At 33.7% G+C, this 20,635-nt stretch overlaps 2 protein-coding genes across 2 annotated transcripts in view; both read left to right on the top strand.

Annotated features, from left to right (window-relative positions):
* Positions 1 to 20,635, top strand: part of LOC117210688 (neurocalcin homolog) — a 76,608-nt gene that overhangs the window by 866 nt on the left and 55,107 nt on the right. The gene's annotated exons all lie outside the window — the stretch shown is intronic.
* Positions 1 to 20,635, top strand: part of LOC117210689 (neuronal calcium sensor 2) — a 64,606-nt gene that overhangs the window by 699 nt on the left and 43,272 nt on the right. The gene's annotated exons all lie outside the window — the stretch shown is intronic.

Raw genomic sequence — 20,635 nt, 5'->3', positions numbered from 1 at the left:
ATTATTTTATTTAGAAACTAGTGTCATTCTTAATTACTTACGTTGAAAATTAAGGAATTCTATGAATTGCTTGTTAATGCAAATACGTAGTATACTACTTTTATTTCGGCATACTCAGATAATCGCTTCCGGTTCTTCTTGATATTCGAAATATTTAATCGTGGGAAGGACATGATTCATTAAATTTTGCTAAGTTTGCGTCCTGCTAAATGCGATTCCATTTTTATTTGTTCAACATTTTTAAATTTTATACACACACGATATTTTACATAATTGATAATAATAGAAATTAAATTGTTATTAGTTTATTCAAAATCGACCACTTTATTTATCGCATGTTATTAAATTGTGACATATTCATAGCTAAAATCTGTGTATATATATTTATAGATATTGGACATCTATTGCTTATTGCGTAATCCGTTCCTAATTTATTTTACATTTAAGTAATATCATATACATAAATCAAACAATGTAACATCCGTTGTGCTGTGATATAGATTTCATCATCTTACTTATTAGCATAAAATCTACTGAACGAATTTTATATGTGTATATATATATATATATATATATATATATATATATATATATATAAAGCAATAAATTTTCTTGCACAAAATGTTTGAAAAAGGTTTGTAGTACTTACGTTCTTCATTTTAATATACTCATTTATACAGTAATTTTACAATTAGTTTTAATTAACTAGACAACCACGTTCAGGAACATTGATGAATATTGATTTGAAAAAAGCAGACATATATGTATATACGTAGATAATAAAGCGCAGCTTCAGCATGTAAAGTATGCAAGCATACACAGTTACTTGAACGTATAACGCGTGTTATAAGTTTACATTAACACGTGTTATTGAATTCGATTATTTCCCACGATTGAAAGAGCATATTTATTATCTCTTGGGGATTCATTTTTGCACTAAATCCGTAACTATATTAAATAAATCTTAATTCAATACAATAGTTAGACTGCGGATGCTTATGCATTTTTTAATAATTTAATATTTAATTCAATTCGCGATATGAACTATTATTCAAACATTGTTTTTTTTTACGGTTATATCTTTAAATCTAAAAATCTATTTTTAAATTCGCTGTCTAAATATTAGGACAAAACGATGTTACAATATTAGTATTAGAACAGATTCTACTGGTTATTTAAATTCTAAATTTGAACAACTATCAATCATTGGAAACGCGTAAATTCTCTTAATCCGACAGCTATTGTTTTCTTGTCGAACTTTCTGTAGTGCATCAGTATAATTATGGTTGATTTTATACATGTTTGTTGCTAGAATTCGGTCTAGATTATATATATACCTTTGAAGCACCTATTTTCTGCTTTTCGGCCCTGACATATTCGGTTGACGCATTCTGTAGATTACATCGAATAATTAGAGAATACGTACTGGTATCAGTCGTGGTCGGCTGTTTTTGGCCCGATCATTTATACTCTTTCTGAATTTACTAGACGCTAGAGAAATATTACAGTGTAAGAAATATTACGCATTAAATCTTCGCTACTGGCTTTTCGTTTCGGTTGGCCAATCGAATCCGCAAATATCAAATTATCCGATTTGTCTAGAGTATATCCGGTTTAAGTATCTACTGCGCAATTCAAAAGATTACGTTAATATTGGAATCTCTGGAAATATCGATAAAAAACAATTTAAACGTTTCAGTAAGTTTCTCGTATAAAATAAGGCAACTTCGGTGCATAACCTTTTTTTTGTATATGTGTATATGTTTATTTACTTTCTGGCTTCGCAGCCCGGAGACAAGGACTTGGCTTACACATTTCCAACTCGCACTCATTCCCATACAACCGCCACGGTACTCGCCATATCCAAAAACCCACACTTCCATCTCAAACACACATATCACCTTTCATATCTGATACTAAGAACGTAACATTTTTTGTACTTTCAATAATCGCAGTCTAATCCTGCTGTGTCGTTTTGGTCATTCTCAATGCCTAAGAATTTGTCTGCTAAAATGAGATCACGATTAATGTAAAAATTAGGGCATCGCGATAGAGTTAAACCGATCGTACAGTATAAAACGCTATGGAAGAATTAGTTAATCATTCGTGAGAACACTTTTCAAATTGCACCGTTTGTTATCGTTATAATTGTCAAAAAGCGATACAGCGTATCTCTATTATGTTTTCGGATGCTTAGATTAGCGGATTGTTGATATCAGTTCGTAGAATTGAACTCGAGCCTTGCTGAATGCGCTTCAGAGAACATTTCTTAACTTCTGTTTGCGTTTAGAGGGGATTACTGAAATCTTCAAACAGCGCCGATGGCGCAGTAATAAAGTAGCTTTGAAAAAATATGAAACGTGCATTAATATTTGTAACGATAATTCAGATGGATATAGCGAAAAAAATTGATATGCTTCGACACATGTCGAGTATAGTAGCTAATTAGTATTGCATACATGAAATGCAAAGTATTTGGGAAAATTATCTTCAGATCGTTGTTCACTCTGAAAATGAATTGCTTCTTGAATATCCTTAATTCAAGAGCCTACACGTATTCCTAAGCGTAATCTCTTCAATGTATTCCTGTAAAGCTTTTAAGCGAGTTATTATAAAAATATGTATTAATAATAATAGGTTTATGGGCCATTACGTTTAGAAAATATCAAGCCACTGTCTTTCATGCGTTCTTTCTTTTATATAAAAAACTTATCGTAATTATCAAAGTTGATAAAGCAAGATGGATTGTGTGTCTTTTAACAACGTTATTCATTGCTTCTTGCGCATAGTTTTTCCGCAGTCTGTTTATTATGCAAACGTAGAGATTTGCTGATGAATTAGTAGCAGAACTAATTTCAGAAACTGAACGCATTAAACAATAAAAACTTGCACATGACTCACACAGAACACTCGAGATGGAATATTGACGTGTAGGCGTATCATTGCATATTTTTTTTCATTTGTATCCAAATTTACCCACGTGTGAGATCATCATAGATATCATCAATTGAGAAACGAACAGAGCTTGAAATAGACATCTTTATTAAGTATATTTATTAATCCAACGACAGCTACGGTTCCGTTAACGCAACATTTCATTTACAATCTTTTTCTTGTTTAATTTACAGGATCGTTGGATTCTATTTTCTAACATTACGGTTATGACAGGAAGTTTCAAGGACTTGCTTGATATTATTTTGTTATCGCGTTTTTATTGGACGTTAAAATTGCGTCAAAAGATGCATTAGAATAGTTACGGAAACGGAGAATTTCTTTGCTCTATAAATAACAATTTATTGCGATTGCACTGTCTTTAGAATGTCTAGGCCCGTATCTAAAAGAGGAACTACGTACTGTACGGTGTTCTAAGAAGGGAGAATACTTAATAAATTTGGACCTCATTGTGTGCTAATTTTGCGAATCGGTATAGATGCATTTACTCCTGCAACTGACGTGAAACATATCAGAGTTTGAACATTTTATGGCTTTAACTGCTTTCTCTTTCTTAATTATTTGACTTAAATATATTTCAAATAGTTACAAATTAAAAAGTTGGAACAAGTTATTACAGAGATTAATGAAATTAAAAGTTCCCACACTGGTTAACGAGAATTTATGTACCTTGCATGTTGTTTTTATCTTGATATTTTTGATGAAAAGTTTCTTCCAACGAAGAAAGATATTTTCGCCGGTTAAATATCTTTTCGTGTCAAAAATTTCGCCATATATCTATGTTAAGAATCGTGGATCTTAATTACCGAAATAAATGTATAGGAACACTTGGATTACGCTTAGAATTGATATCAAAATAGTTTCAGATTTATTTAATATGTGATTTACAAGATATTCGCCGATATACATTTGCACGCGTCTCAGCACTTTCTTTGTCTCACCATCTTCTATACCACACTACTAACGAAACAGTTGCATTCATCTGTTTTTCGAGACGCTGTGCACGCACATACTCCACACACTCATACTCATATATGTGCGTCACTACTACGCGGCTAATCTAACGTAGTACACAAAATTACACATATCTCGATAATCTATTTTATTTGACAAACATTAATAGAGATTATAAAAATTCCAAGATAAGTATTTTTTTGCGGGAAGACCAACTAAATTGTTACTTTTCGCTGATCACTAACGAAATTCTTGAAAAATAAAGATATTCGCGAATAGGTTGCGGATGTCTATGGGTTTGTGAAACGTTTAAATGAAATATACGTGATAGACAAAAATTGTATAAAATACAAAGTATTGCGTAAAATATCAAAAGCGCAGTATCTATTCGTTATGATGTTTAACACGTGGAATAAATCTCCGCGTTGTGGTTCCATTTCTCTAGTTTAGCATTTACAAAAATACTAATTTGCGTAAACATCCGCAGTCTATTTATAAAACGACGCACGATTAAAAATACGAATCTGCGACAAGCGCAGTCTCGCATCAGAACGATTGTAATTATCGCGAGAAACTTTCAGGAATCGCTTCTTTGCATCTCGCGCATTTTAAAAGAGCAAGCAATGAAGAGATGGTAACGAGCCAAGTGATGATATATTGTGCGATTGCAGTTACACAATCCTCTTCACCAAATCTATAGATCAACTGTCTTGGCACTATTTCGCACGGTGCCCTACCTACCTAGACCTTATTTTCATTGTGGTTCCCATTGAAAGTTTATACTTTTTAATCTTTTACGTAATATTCTTTATGGCTATTGTCCACAGCGATTCGCGAAAGTAATTTTAACACGATTATTAAAGTTGGAACGTATTTTATATGCGTATAACGTGGCTCGCAAAAGTATTTGAATGCTTCTGCGAATCTTATTAGAATATTTCATATTCTATTTTTATAAACTACTTTCATTTTTCCAGTTTTACATGGCAGATGAGGAAACAGCATTACGTATATGTATTGTAATAACGTAAATCCTTGGGGTAAATCAGACGATCGATTCTGGAAAATCGAGTTTATTTTGGGAATAATTTTGGGATAATATAAATTTTACCTGGAAAATCGAGAATCGTTCTTCTCTCGTAATCTATTCTATTCAGCAAATGACTGCCGGTAGAACAAGACAAAAATAAAAATGTCGCTTGTCGGGTAGTTTGAATTCTATAGAATTTACATATATAAATATAAATATAAATATATATATATATATATTTGCACTTTAAACTTAAGTTTGTAATTAAGTTGTATTAAGTTTGTACACGTATTAGATAATTTCAAAACTTTTATCGTTTACACTGCTCTTCTTCTTTATCCGTAACGATACCAAAAAAAAAGAAAAAAAATGAGGTAGTTACGATATCTCACGACAATATTAAAGATGACGACGAAGTGAATGAATCTCCGCATCTCGACTGATAAAGATAAAGCGCACAAAGAACACAGACCACACCCTCGACCACACTGGAAAAGAAGAGAACCTATTCGTTCTCATTAATTGAAGAATCGCTGAGTGAATAGGTATAACTAACTCTCTAATTAAGAACGGATAATTTTAAGTAAGTGTGTGTGTGTGTGTGCATGGGTGCGCGCGTGTGTCAAAAGAAATTGCGCTGTGGTTGCACCTAAATGCCACGCACCCGACCTAGTACAATGCATATCTTTTCGCGCGAGTTCATCCCGAATGTAAGATAGAATTGGGAAATGTTGCAGAAGACTGCTAATGTGTTTCCAATTAATCATTCGGCTTCTAACCGTTTGTATAATTTCTTTGCAAATAACACGCAGTGGCTCGTAGAGATATTCGAATATCTGAACCAGGAAATTTCTAGCTAAGTTTATAGAAAGCAAAACTATCGCAATTCGTTTCTCATCTGTAATTTTATAATTGAAATACATATGGTGTATCTACCATCGGTCGAAATACAACAATTTAGAGCAAAGAGGAGTACTTTTCTTTCATAGAAGAAGGAAACAAGGGAAACAAGCTGTGTAAATAATAATAATCTTTGCGGTGTTGATATTTGCCAAGATGGATTTGAGGAAGTCCGCGATAAAACTGTTTTGTAGTTCTCATTATGTAGCTCTACTTAGTGCGCTAATATTCGCCACGTGAATTTTGAATCAACGTAACAGAATCAAGATTTTTGGTCGTAGAGTATCGTTACGATGCTATCGCAATAACGTGATTAAATGTTCGATTGCTGTTGGTTACGGCGAGCTGTGTCGTCCTTTACCCAACATTTGCTGCACGTGTTCCGTTAAAACAGGTAGCTTGCAATAAATTATTTTTATAATTATTTATATCTACCACCTTGACCTTTTTCTTGAATGGGAAGGCGATATGGTGGAGGAAGACTGCTTTATCTCTTGCATTACAAGGTTGTTTATTGGGTAAACATGCAATGTATATGCGGTCTCGTGCGTATATCATCGTAAAAATTTCAAACACGTCTGCTCCATAAAAACTTTAAACGATTAATATAACACGTCGAATTAGAAATGTGTCTTCGTGGAACGTACAACAAATAGGTATTTCTTTTCACGGTTGGTTATTTCTGTTATTAATTTGTGGCAGGCTTTCGAAAATTGCCAGTTTTTCTGTATGTAATAAATAATAAATAAATAAATAAGACTTACAGGTGAAATTCGGCAACTTGAAAATTCAACAAATTTTGCGACCTTTCATAAATGTAATTTATGTGATGCTGATAACGGTCTAATTTTTTTCCTACTCAAAAACGATCTTAAGAGTGAAAACTCCGCCCCCATACCATAAAGAAATCTTAATTTTTGATATTATCGTGAATATCTAAGAAACTTTATAAGATACAGAAGAAAGTTAAATAAAAAATTGTATTCTTTCTTATAGCCTATATCGTGGGTGTGAAAAATTTTCAAAAGAAATTTCTTCCCCATAATCCACTTCCACCTATGATCTTTCGAAGGTTCAATTCTTGGTGTATTTTTTTCGCCCCCCTTTATTTACACGATACAATAAATCCACGATATGTACGTGATATCTCACTTATTTTTAGACACGACTCATTCTCTCTACTTATTGTTAGTTGGATATTAGCGAGAAAATGCTACCGTAACCGTAACATTTATTTATATCCGGCATATTTCAGGATAAGAAATACAGAACAAATTACGTCTATAATTTAATATAGTTAATATAATTTAATCAATATAAGTAATTTACATGAGCTGTAATAGCTACACAAGAGCTCAGGAGCAGCGTTGTACGTTGTTTCAATTCATTTATTTATTCGTAAGGAGCTGCTCGAACAGTATCCATACGTGTGACAACACGAAATAAAACAGGGGGTAGTTTTTGAGAAAACATTCATTTTTGAAAATTGTTCACATCCGCAATACAGATCATAAAGAACACTTCAACTTTTAATGTAACTTTTTTCCTATATCTTACACATATAATTTCTCAAATATTCAGGATAATATGAAAAGACGAGATTTCTTTGGCGTTTGTTTTACCCCGTTTTTCAGCAGAAAGAAAACTGTTCCGTTATTAGCATCGCATGAACTAAATTTCTGCACCGTCAAATTTGTTTGAATTTTCGAATCGCCGAACTTCCCTTTTAAATAATTCGTGGTTTTATCGGTACTCGGGGAGAAAATATTATGTTTCTAATTGCATGACGTAAAAGTAATGTGTCTATAGCAAAGAAACATGAATATAGACAGTGTAAATATTCCGGGGCGTGTCTAAACTCGTGCACGAAGCCTTTTCATAAGGAATCCACGAGAGAATAATTATCTCTTTCAAGAAAAATGAGTTTGTATGTTTCTCAGAAATTCAGCGATTAAGTTACAAAAATGTATGATTAAAACACGTCGGTCTCTGTAGATATAATTTCTCGTTAGGTATACAACTTTCAGTATATCAATTAATCTTTTCACAATCTAATTGCACAGAATAATTATGACTTATACTTACTCTCTTAAATCCAATTAATTCGATACATACTGCAACAAATATGTAACTCTGCTAAAACGACCGCATCAACATTTAGGTAAATCGATATAGTAATAAAGTATAGTAACAAACAAGGCTTATAGACATTGAACAGTTAAATTCTGTATATTAACTTCCATTCATTCTTATTTTTAACTGCTGCTTTCGTAATAAAATAACATTTCGAAGTATAAAGGGGAAATATTTAAGGCAGCTTTTTTGTCTCTATTATCATCGCGATAAAATATATTTTCACAGTACCGAACGCGAATAATTAAATGGAATGAATTCCAAGCTTCATCTGTGTCATATAACAGCAAATATTTCAAGAGATTTATTTCAATCATTTAACGTGATACCCTTCAGCACTCCAAATGAAGCATGACAACGTAATCGATATTTCACTACCACGATCTTTCTGTCTTTTTTTATTTTATTTCGAAAATACGTACCTAGCGTGTCGGGAACAACGAGAGTAACAACACTGCACAGTGCGAAATGTCAGCAATATAGCACGAAAAAATTCAATTTTGATAATGAACCGAATAATGATTGGTGAAAATATTTTTGAACATTTACCACACACGATCTTTACGTGTCATATGAAACGTATTAGAATATGCAAGTTACATTCTTTTGTTAACCATGGGAATAACCATCGTTACTCCCAGCATTCCTTAAATTTCCCATCTACCAAGCAGTTTGCTAATTGATCATAGGTCGGGATTTTGCCCTGATACGCGGTCATTTCAAAATTCATATTCATAATGAAATCACATAATCGGACGACTCTTCCCTTTTAAAATTTTATGCAAATACAATTTGAACCTGATAACTTTCTATAAATGAATCACTATAATTATAAATATATAATCTGCGTTCTAGCTGTCTTGCTTTTACTTTCAGCGACATTATTCCAATATCTATATTTTTTTCGTTTTATTAACAAACATTAAATATGTATCAACGTCTGGTCGAATATAGATCGTGCCGTATGTTACTGGAAAACCCATGAAACTATTGGGTTGCCAACTAAGTGATTGCGGATTTTGTCATTGGGTGGTATTGACAAATTTTGGGTATTTTGTCATTGGGTGGTATTGACAAATTTTGGGTATTTTGTCAATACCACCCAATGACAAAATCCGCAATCACTTAGTTGGCAACCCAACATAAAAAGTTCGTATCTCCTTAGCGCAATGTATAATTTTGCCTGGTTGGATCGCTGAAACGTCACTAAGAACTATCGGTTAGACGCGAATTACGAAAGAGCAGCAAATCGGACTGCTTGGTCGCAGGTGGAAAATGTAGAAACGACAAATGATTATGCTTCACCTTGTACTTCTTCCGCGTATCTATATTCAGCCCATCCGGTCACTGTGTTCGCCACTATTGATCCATTACAGCTACGTGCAATGCTGGAACCAACTTTTACACGCGACAAGAAGGTAAAAACAAGCAAAAGTTACTCTCTTTTTTTTCCTTTTATCGTGTTTGCACATTTTCCTTTCTCGGCTTTTCCTGTCACATCGTACCGCAAGAAACTGAGAAACATTGTCGACCGCAGATAATATCTGCGAAGCCAGCGACCACCGATATCGTTTACGATCGAGACATCGCTTCATCTTTTATAAATTGAAACGCTGAAAAAGTTGTATCGATAGAGAGCTGATGTTTGCCGATGTTGACAGCCGTAAAAAAAATGTCAGAAGAAAGTATCGCGTCTCTGGGTAGATAGTCGTTTCGGTTTTGATACTCTGAAGAACAATTTGTTGGAAGTAGAGAACTACGTATGCTAAATTAAATTCGTTTAACTGTTGTTCCCAGTAGAGAAAATTGAGAATGATTGTTACGCTTATCAGTTGATAAAGTTTCGTCTCTTTAATTGAAGAATTTGCAGCAATAACGGGGTAGCAGGAAAATGTTTATCTCGCTTTACATAAAATGGAATATCCTAAAATGGAAGGTACCTGTTAAATTCAGCCCAAGGCATAATCGTTAAGACCGTTTGAATATTTTTCAGTGTCGTAATGTTAAAACAACAAGGAATTTTTGTTCTTATTTTTACACTTATCGATGAAATTTTTATTTTGCTAGAACAAGCGTGCCACGTGAAAATTCCGAACGTTGTGGAAACAAAGTTGAACCACAATCAAACCAGTGTTTAACATCCAAAGGACAAAAGTTTAAAAATATCCAGTTGCAGCGAATTTCCGACCAGCTTAGGAAATATTTTCAAACTGATACACCCCTGTTCTTCTTCCTCGTTATATTGCACTGTAATTAATTTACAGGTCGATTCGATTCGGAAGAACACGAAAAGTAGTACTACGAAAATAGCAGCACGAAACCGTGAAAGCGATTTTTCTAATTCAAACAATAGAATGTAAAAGTAAAATGTAGAGAAACGATAAAACCATAGACGATTGAAAGTTTGTATTAATACTATTATTTATTTCACCTATCTCGAAGCAAATTTTTCAAAATCCGGCCGAAAATTAAACATAAATTGCTTTTACGACTTGAACTGCATAACAGTAAACGCTTGTTAAAAAAAAAAAGAGTATGGTGTTGAAGGAAGATAGCAACACGAAGCGCGTTAGTACGATATTGATACTAATTTCATGAGTCCTTTGCCCTCGGCAACCGTTGTTGCCTGTTTTTCATTAACTCGCTAATTAAAAGCTGAATTCACGAGGAGAAATTTACGGTTACTTTATTTGCGTATGTATATTTTATATTTTTATATATGTATTTTACAGGAAAATTTATGGAATTTTTAACTTTCATAGCATAATTTTTCATTAAAAGTGTAAAATTTCAAAGCTTATGTAAGAATAACAAATTTTTAGGTGGTTTTATAATTACGAGACACAGCGAATCCTCGCTAATGTAGCGTGCGCAAGGTGCGAAGCTTTTTACGAGCTGATGTATTTAGCGCTAGCTTGGTCACAGTCGCACGATTACTTCATGATTTCCGGCATACGCGATGACGCACAGAAACTGATTTGGAGTTTGGAGAGTGTACGCCACCGGCCTACCTGTTGAGACGACGTACAAGTAATTTTAAACAGCGTTTTCATTACGCTTTGTACGTCCGTCAAACAAACGGGACTCCGAGTTTCGATCCGATTACGCGTTTAGTTCAAATTGCGAAAACTATGTTTTAAAAGCTTGTCGAATTGCCTGTCGCTTCTGCGCGAAGATTACTCTTCCTTTCGTGCGTTTTTCTTTTTATCCTTATCTCATCGTTGTTGCCTCGACTCCCAATCTCGACTATAAACTCGTTAAACGCAATAAACTGAGCAACGCTGAAGCTTCACCTAATGTCAATTTATTTTTGCATAAATATTCGCGGTCTATCAATATTTAGTAAATTAATTAGTATCTGTAGGATGTTCGATATGCCTAACTTTATTTTGTCTTAAACCTCATGTGGATTAGTCGAGTTACCTGAATTCGAACAACTCTAGACCACTTTGTCAGTATCAACTTGTTAATTTATTAAACTTGAAATACATTTTCAAGTTATCCTTATTCTTAGTAGTTTTATAGCTTGGATTCGAGTAACTTGACCGATCTAACGAGTACTTTGTTACGAGCAGTACTTTTAGCAAAAATTCCCTTTGAACTTAAATGAAACGAAATAAATATTAATTCAATGAAACTTCTTTTCTTTTAATATCTATAGTTGCATATGGTTCCTTTATATTTATTAAATGCAAGGATTATTTGATTTATAGATACTATTATTTATCATTTTTATCTGTCGTGTACAAACAGAATGAGAGGAACCACAACGAAAATAAAGTAACGATTACCCTCGGTTCTATGGCTCGATCCAGTTCTCTTTGTTTTGCTTCCTAATTTCCTTAACCAATAACAAATTATACCTTCCTATTTGTACTTTCACGATGCATCTCTTTTCAGTACAGAAAGAAATATCTTTTTCTAGTCCCGATTATATTTTATTTATAGCTGTGTCGGTTAGAAGTATGTGATTTTCTTTGTTTACATTTTTTTATACGTTTACTTTAATTACTTAATGAATTTGTTTTTCATTAACTTCTCCTGTCTTTGTAAATGTATTCGATGAATATCCGTTCAAACGTATGTACATCGAGTGGAAGGTAATTCCACCGATTTTCATTCTTGGCGCATCTGCGAAATCTTAAAAAGGTCTTATTTCGAAAGAACAAGGTACTTAATCGATACTTGGTCCATTTTCTTGCAACGCCATCATGGTTCAGATTCTATAGAGTAGTGGATAACGTAGATGTCTGCAATACTGTCGCAAACTTACGTTATCGATTGTACTTAGTCTCGATTGTGTCTCTAGATGGTGCCACATATTTGAATTCAGGATTCAGGGTTGCCTCGTAAAATCTCAATGTCTCGTTACCTCACTACGTATTTCTTTATTACTAATTTCTCTTTTCCTCAAAATACACATCTCGTTCTTGTCATAACTCGATGAAAATTAAATTTCTATAGTATGCAATGTATGTTAAATATTGCTTTCGTATTTTATGCGGCGATTTTGTAATATTTGAAGAAAGAAAGAAAAACGGACAAAGTGTCGTTAAGATTACAGTAGAAGAACAAAGAAACGAAATATTAAGGCAAGCTTCAGTTTAATATATATGTGTGTATATATATTCATGCGCACGACTTGGTGAAAACGACGAAAAGGTAGAAAAAGAAAACGGAAGTTGGCAAATACGAACGTTGCAGATATAATGTTATTGATTCTGGAAGTATTAGCTGTCCCGTTCCCAAAAAATAAAAACGAGAGAAAGGTGACCCGAAACATGCGAAACTCTGGAAGCTTATAATTTCATTCATTTTGAAAACATTTTATCTCGCGCACATATACCTACATTTAAGTTTATATATTTGCTACGTTTGTTTTTAAATCCTTCGCAGGCAGGCATATTTTTTTATACTCTGTGGGCAAACTGGATCGCTTAACCTCGTCTCTGACTTTTTTATTTTTATAGGCTTTCAAAAAATGTACGAAAGTTCCGAAATATTTTAATATTTATCTTCCTACTACATTATACAGGCGTTCGTTAACTTAAAATGTTCGAAACTTTTTTCGATACAGATAAAAATTCAGGAAAGAAATTTAAGAGTGAACTTTTTTTTTCATTTAATTGACCTAGTTTTACCGTTAACGTAGTTAACGATATTTTTTTACGTTCGTCGTTTATGATATGTGAAGGGTTTAATCGAAAAGAAACGTTTGTTGAAATTTCGTTTCAGACAGTTTTCACAACGCGATAAATTTCATTTTATTTCTACTCTCTCTTCCTTCCTCGAAAGGATTTCCATCATTTTATGTTTTCAGAGCATGCATGAAAGTTTCAGAATTTTCTTTTGCTTACTTAAAAGGTGACATTTTTTCCCCAACGAAATAATTATTCACGTAGCGCAAGAGACGCGCGTTTCCCATACAAATGAGCCATCGCTCCGTTATTGGCATAGAGTACATAGAAAATATGATTAGTATGATGGGATAATGTCTAAAGGAAGTTATTAAACATAATTACTTGCAGCTTCCAAATAGAATACACAACCGGCCACGCATAAGGCGTGGTATTTCAAGACGTGATATTTCGCTTGCGCTATTTAATTTATATCGTTGCGTTCCTGAACAAATTTACAGTTTCAGTCGCTTCCCACGGAACGGGATATTTCGCCGGGTCGTGGAACATTTTTGTAATTGACGATACAGCGAATTTAACATAACTAACAAGAATGTATTACATATTTAACGAAGTCCAGGAGCGAAGAAATAAATAACACAAATAAATGTCTCGAACCGTTTAAGATAGACGAGGTTTAAATATCTAGTATGTTTTACTGGCCAAATCGCTAAGGTCTATCATATATTAACAAGTATAGACAGTTTTATGCCTTTCAGTGTAAGCTCTAATGTATGCTTGAAGGATATACATTGATGTTAACTCTACACGTTTTTATACTCTGTGTCTGCAATTTTTTTTTTTTTTTTTCTATTATGATTTATTTTCGCTCGCACGAGCATAAATCGCTATTGTACGACGGAGAAAAGGGACGAAACAAGAAATATAAATACCATTTTTTTTTTTATCTCTGTAGTAACAAATCAGCGAAACAAAATTTTACTGCATTTCAGAATTCTACAGAACGTACTTTTGTGTTTCGAATAAACCTGAATGTTTGTTTCCTATTAACCTCTTAAAGATAAAACTAAGCAAAGACAAATTTTGTTCAATTCTGATTCACGTCGTAGACACATTCGAAGTAATCAATATACATTTTTATCTTTTTCTTTCGGATAACGTCTAGAGACGATAATTAAAACGTGAAATACGTTATTACGCGTATTATGTTTTAATTAAAAATTTATCTCTTAACGCGAAAATGCTTACTCTTATCTCATCGTTTCTTTACTTCGCATTTGAAGTGCAATTTAATACTTGCTCTAGGTAGATGATGTAATTGTTTATTTACATTCTGTAGTTATTCGTGTATCATAACTATTACTATCGAGTTCCATCTAGGATCGAAGAATTTGAAGAGATATTTGCTTGGCTTCGAATAGAATCTATAAATCACTCTGTTCGTGATAAAATCCACAGCCACAGAAGTTCCAAGCAACTGCGGAATTGAAAACAAGCAGAAGTCATTTTAAAGTATAAGTATTTTTAATGTCTACTAAGCAAACAAATACTAAAGTCTCAATTTTTAGAACACTCGATAGGATGTTTTCTTCTGCAGATATAATCCGTAGAAAATCTTACCGATTCTTTAATTGTAACTATTTTGGAATTCCTTCGATCGAAAAATAGCATGATCTAACGCTCGATTATTTAACGTGAAAACGTGTAATAGTTACAACATTCGATTAATATTATATTATTGTAATGTTAAATTAAATTAATATTATAGTATTATCGGTATGGTTTAAATATATTTATGCATTTTCCATTCTGTTGGACAGTTGCGTAATCTCGTGGGAATACGAATTTTTCACAAGCGAATAGCGTGGATTTTTTTTACTCCTGCACCTGTTAAATTGATCTAACTTTGACTATGCAATTTTTCGTTTGAAAATTCTATATTTCGGCTTTTTTCCAGTTGGAAATCATGTTTTTACAAATTTCATTGCACCTCTTCCATCATCCAATCCCAGGCCGAGTCATAACGATTTCTCTGTACATTTATCAGTTTAGTATCTGCGCTTGCTTTCGCAAATTATGAAAATAATACGAAATAAATTTGATTAACGATTGAATCTCTCTTCATCCGTAAAAATAACTTTTCGCAATTTTGCAGAATATTATTTTTGAATAAAATTCGGATAAAGATAAGAACATTTTATGGAAACTGTAAATAAGTCTTTTTATACTTGATAGGATTAATAAATATGATCTAACTATTTACGTGCAATCGGGAAAGAATTCGAAACTTCTCTTAAAATAGCAGAGATTCTATAAGAAGTTACAGCTTCAAGTCGGTCCGTACTTTTTCATTTACATGTATAGCTTCTGGATTTCTTAGTAAATCGTAAATTGTATCATGGCTCTGATATAAACTGTGTGAAATTCTTTAAACAGAATGCTTTTCACTCTTTGACTGTATTTCATCCTCGATTAATATTTCTTTCTTCTCCATTTTTATTCGACATTAAAATTTTATAAAACGAACGAAACCAAATTCGCTGTCGATGGTATTACGAATTAAAATATTGAAGTGGTTATTAAATTAATTACTGGAATGCATAAAAATCTATATAATATCAGTTTGCTTATGTCATAGAATAAATAAAAGGTAGCAGAGGTATCTACCTGTGGGAATCGGAGATTTAATCAAACTTTTTTCGATGACCCGCACCAAAAACGAATGAGATATAAAAGACAAACGAACGACATTCGAGACTTTCGAATCCATCGGCAACGAATCACAAGGACAGTTTCTAGTAGTGATTAAATTATTCGCTAATGGAAATTAAAATTTTTATCTTTCTTTTTTAGAAGGTATTATCAACGAATTTCTAAGATTCTCTCAATAAAATGAATTTCCCAAACGCAACTTCGTTTAAACTGTTCTTATTGTTTATTTATATGCAAATACTGTATTTTTCAATTATTGTTTCAATAACATTGGCGATTAAAGCTGACTCTTCAATTTATAGTTATAGAAAAAATATTAGCGATCGAATCGTGGCAGCTCCACAAACACCTAATCGCGAATATCAGAATTGAGATTTTTAATGATAAATGTTTAATCGAGCACGCGAGATTACCCCTTTAATTTGTCATCGACGGATTACGCCAGGCTTCAACATCACTCCCTGCTGTTCGTGCAGATTCATCAAAACAAAGTATAGGGCTGACTCCACAGAACCTTAACTGCGGAAAAATCTGATTACTTGTCCGAGAACTACTACATTTGTTACTCGAACGTATTCCGAGCTTATTAAAAAATAACGGTTTTACTCGTCACTAATTTTACTATAAGCGATCATTATACACGTTACAATCAATTTACATTGCGACTTAACTCATCTTCGCCGTTTAATCTACCCGCAAACAAAGCTAACGCGCTGGATGCTGCCTAAGGGGAATGAGTCGATTGGTACACAGCCAGCTGCTGCGCTATCTGACACATCGATGTCTTTTCGCAATAGATTAGACTTCGCGTTAACTAAGGGTTAACCTTGGACCATCCAAAGATAGATAAAGTGATTTCTTCCACGAGTAATTATAAAAAGTACAGACTTCTCCAGATGATATTAACAGCTTGTATCTTTACCTGCTAACCTCTTCAAAGAAAAAGTTCCATACAATGGAGAATTTATTCGCTGTGTAAGAAACCTTTTCTTTTAGAACATCGATAGATAGACACCAGTTCCGATAGGAACTGAACAGTTTAAAATAAAAAATTCTTCGTGATTCGTAAAGCAGCATTTACTGCTTGAAATATAATGTCGGATTTTTATGAAGAATCTCAATTCTTTATAAATGGCAGCAGTTTGGCAAAATTGAAAATTTTGAAGAAATTGAAAATTGAACAGAACAAAATTGTCTACCACAGAAACAGTCAACCTTAAACATTTCTAAAAATCAAATAATCGAAATATAAAAAGAAAATTGTTATATCGTTGTGTCGTAGAACCTCTGATATTTTAGTTACGCTTTGACGAGTATACTGTAAAGAAGTTATAAGGTAAAGTTGGCAGAAGCGTGGCACCTTCGACATATCAGATTGTCGATTAGAAATTAATACATCGATGAAGGAATCGTGCATCGAAGGCTTGATCCTTGATTGCTGGTTCTCGTCGCGCTGCCCGCATTGCGTCGGATTGCCCTCACGCCGGCGCCTTGCACCCTTTGCTTTTCTGCTGCCGATTCGGCCTTCTCTTCATCCCCTCCTTTCATCCTTTTCGTCGACAACGCCCCTTCCATTGCGTCCTCTACGCAGCCAAGATGCTCGTTAAGCGTTTCATCCTTGCAGATACTTTCATATTTGGCAATATCGAGTATTTCAAATATTTCAGCCACCGATCCATTTCTTTACCGCTCGTACGAATACTATTTATTCATACCGTCTAGTATCCACGGAAATATTATTACTGTTACGTCTCATCTATTTGTCAGATGATCAGCAAAATAGAATTATACAAAATTTTATATAGCTATTGAATTTTATTCAATTTGTTTTACCTATATATAGTAAACTTATCGATACCTATGTCAGTCTTACGAAAAGTTTACTTTTTATTTATCGTTCGAATGAAAAATTGAAATTATTAATTTTCGTCGCGATTAATTTGATATACAACTCCTTAAGAAATTTCGGAAATCCGAAGAAATATAAGAATATAATATTCTTACCGTAATTGTAGGTTTGACGACGTAAATGATCTCACAAGGAAGATTAATTTTGCATACGTTATATCTTCCATCTTTCTCACCGAAGCTAAAACAGGCTAAACGTTAATTTCGTTTTATACTCGACGAAAAGTTTACTACGCGAAACTATAGTTAACGTTACTCAGTGTAATTAAACTTCAATTATACCACATTGCCGCGTTTTTCCGTCCTATTTGGGCGTGGGTTGTAAGTACTTACTTTCATCGCTTTGGTTTGTATTAGGCGTCGTTAATGAAACAGTTGATAAATTACTCCTCGAACTGAAATTTCAAAGAACTTGCATTAAATTTCATTTATCGAATGTCCAGATTTCCGTGAAAATAATAGAACGTTATTTTGCAATATATCTCTCTTTATATCTATATGTCGTTCGTTAATGTTTGAATAAAAATCGACTATAATTAACTAGGCTTTTTAAGTGTTTACTTCCGTCTTACTTCATGGTCGAAAACTGGAGATTCTTCGATAGGCGGTTGAACGGAAAATTTGCTAAGTAAGGCCAATTTAAAAGACTCTTTGAGATACGACAACCATTTTTAACGAGCTAAAATAGTTTGTTCTAAAATTCGACTAATCTAAAAGCGTTCGTAATTATATTTATGAGAAACTGATCATTAGTCTGAGAATCTCTATTTAACGTCAGACATATAATAAATAATAAAAACCAACATTAATTGTAAAAAGAAGACTGCAGGTTTTCTTCATTTCCATTAAATTGTGATTTTTCTTTTCACGTTCAGTCTCATTCTCCGTGTCCCTCGCTTAGATTATTTCCGAGAATTGGAGACGATGACGAAGCCGATATTAACGGGACATCATTGTAATTCTGTTCAGACAAACACCGCTACATGCAGACATTACAATGACCATGCATGCGTTATAGCTTATCGGTCATTTTCATTAAGAATGCTTTGTTTGACTGACACGGTACGTATCTGAAGCTGTCAAAACACAAACAGTTTGACCAAGTTAGCTTTAGCAGTCAGCTGCGTGAACGAACCAAAAGAGACAATCAATGGCGAGGGAAATACGACGCCTTGCGTTCTATAATACAGGGTGTTTTACCCTCAATCGAATAACTGAACGTCTCTCTGGAATATTTTTAAATTACTTCAATCGATACTGAGAAACAGTTTTAAAACAGTCTGAGCGGTGTCAAAGGAGAGATATTGTGGAAAAATAATTTCTTTTAACACATTCGCCGCTGCTACACTTGTAGCTGCACATTCTCCTTTGTCACAGAAGCAAAGACGATCTTAAAACAAATGAAAGAAGACCTTGGAAGGACAATTTTCTTCGTAAAATTCTTCCTTCCAAAGCATTTAGGCGTTAAACGTTTCCCAGTATCATTAAAAATAAGGAGAGATACTTAATTGTTCCCTTAAGGATGACAAATCCTATTTATATGATATAACATTATATAGAACATCTAGAAATCCTTCGCGTTATAGCGGGGTATCGAACGCGATCGTACGATAACTTTGTTCGAACGAAATTGTCACGATAGCGTTAGAAACCCACAGAATGGCGCTATAAACCAGCCTTAATTCGAACGCTCCTTTGAGGTACCATAAACTAGCATCATCACTTTTCAGATCGATATAATATTTTATTAACGAAACTCTACCAGGTGAACACAACGCTGGTTAAACACTTTGTAGTCCAAGCGTAAGTGATCGTAATGGTGCTACAGTGCATCCTCGAGCGCATAGGGAATAAATGAGTGGATGAGTTACTGTCATCGTTTCCTCCTTTGCTTCGTGCTATAGTCATACTCCACGCCTGAAAAAGCCAGACGCGATTCAATTAATAGCATCGGTGAAATTTTACGAGTCACAAGTTACGTGTTACAGAAAAGATCCTGATACACATATACGAAAAGAGTTTGAGTATAAGAATGTAGGCGTTTGAAACAATCAGAGTTACGATCGAAAGAGACGACAAAAATTTCGAGCGATATGATTTGGTTTGGTAAAAAATAAAAATGCAGACCGTCTAAGGTTTCGTTCATTTACTTTTGATTCTCAAAGGAAAAATCGAATAAGAGGCTGCTCTGTCGGGCACAATAAATCTCAAACCACACAGGCATTTCCGCCGACGACGATTTATTTCATGGCAATTTACTTTATCCCGTGTGTTCGTCCAACCATGTGCCGTCACGGTCACAGCCACAAAATTAGAGCCCTTCGCTTGATGCTTCACTCGATTACAGAACCAGTGACTTTTTCTCTTTTAAATATTTCCCAGCGTAGTCACGTGCATTCGGTACACGCCTCTCCTCATCATATACGTATAAAAATAATTCTGTCCGACTCTTTCTTCTCTCCCGATAGCTTTTACGCTGTGGAATTTAAAATTTACGAGAAAACTAATTAAGCCATACAAATACGAAATGGCTTTAGCGTACATATAGGATTACATATACACGTGTTCGTAATTAATATACGTTGGCCTGTAAAAATATCCGAGCAAACAGTTTTCGTACTCCTTTCCGTAAAAATGAAAACTAAAAGAATTTTAATTTATCCCAGCTAAGCTTGAGTAAATTTTATTTCGAATAAAGATAACAAATGGCAATTTGAAGCAACGAGTCATTTCGACTATATACTTTGATTTATGAATAGTGCTATTGAAATAGTGTAATCAGAAATATACCTTTAATACTGTAAGCAAGATTCACAACATCCGACATTCATCCTTTCATAATAAAGGTACAAATAAATGATAAGCCTGGACGTAATAGGGAATTGGGGAAAATGGGAAAGAGGAATAT

This window comes from Bombus bifarius, unplaced genomic scaffold, assembly GCF_011952205.1.
Source record: "Bombus bifarius isolate JDL3187 unplaced genomic scaffold, Bbif_JDL3187 scf7180000008208, whole genome shotgun sequence".
NCBI lineage: Eukaryota > Metazoa > Arthropoda > Insecta > Hymenoptera > Apidae > Bombus > Bombus bifarius.
This window is presented reverse-complemented; position numbering and strand designations above follow the sequence as displayed.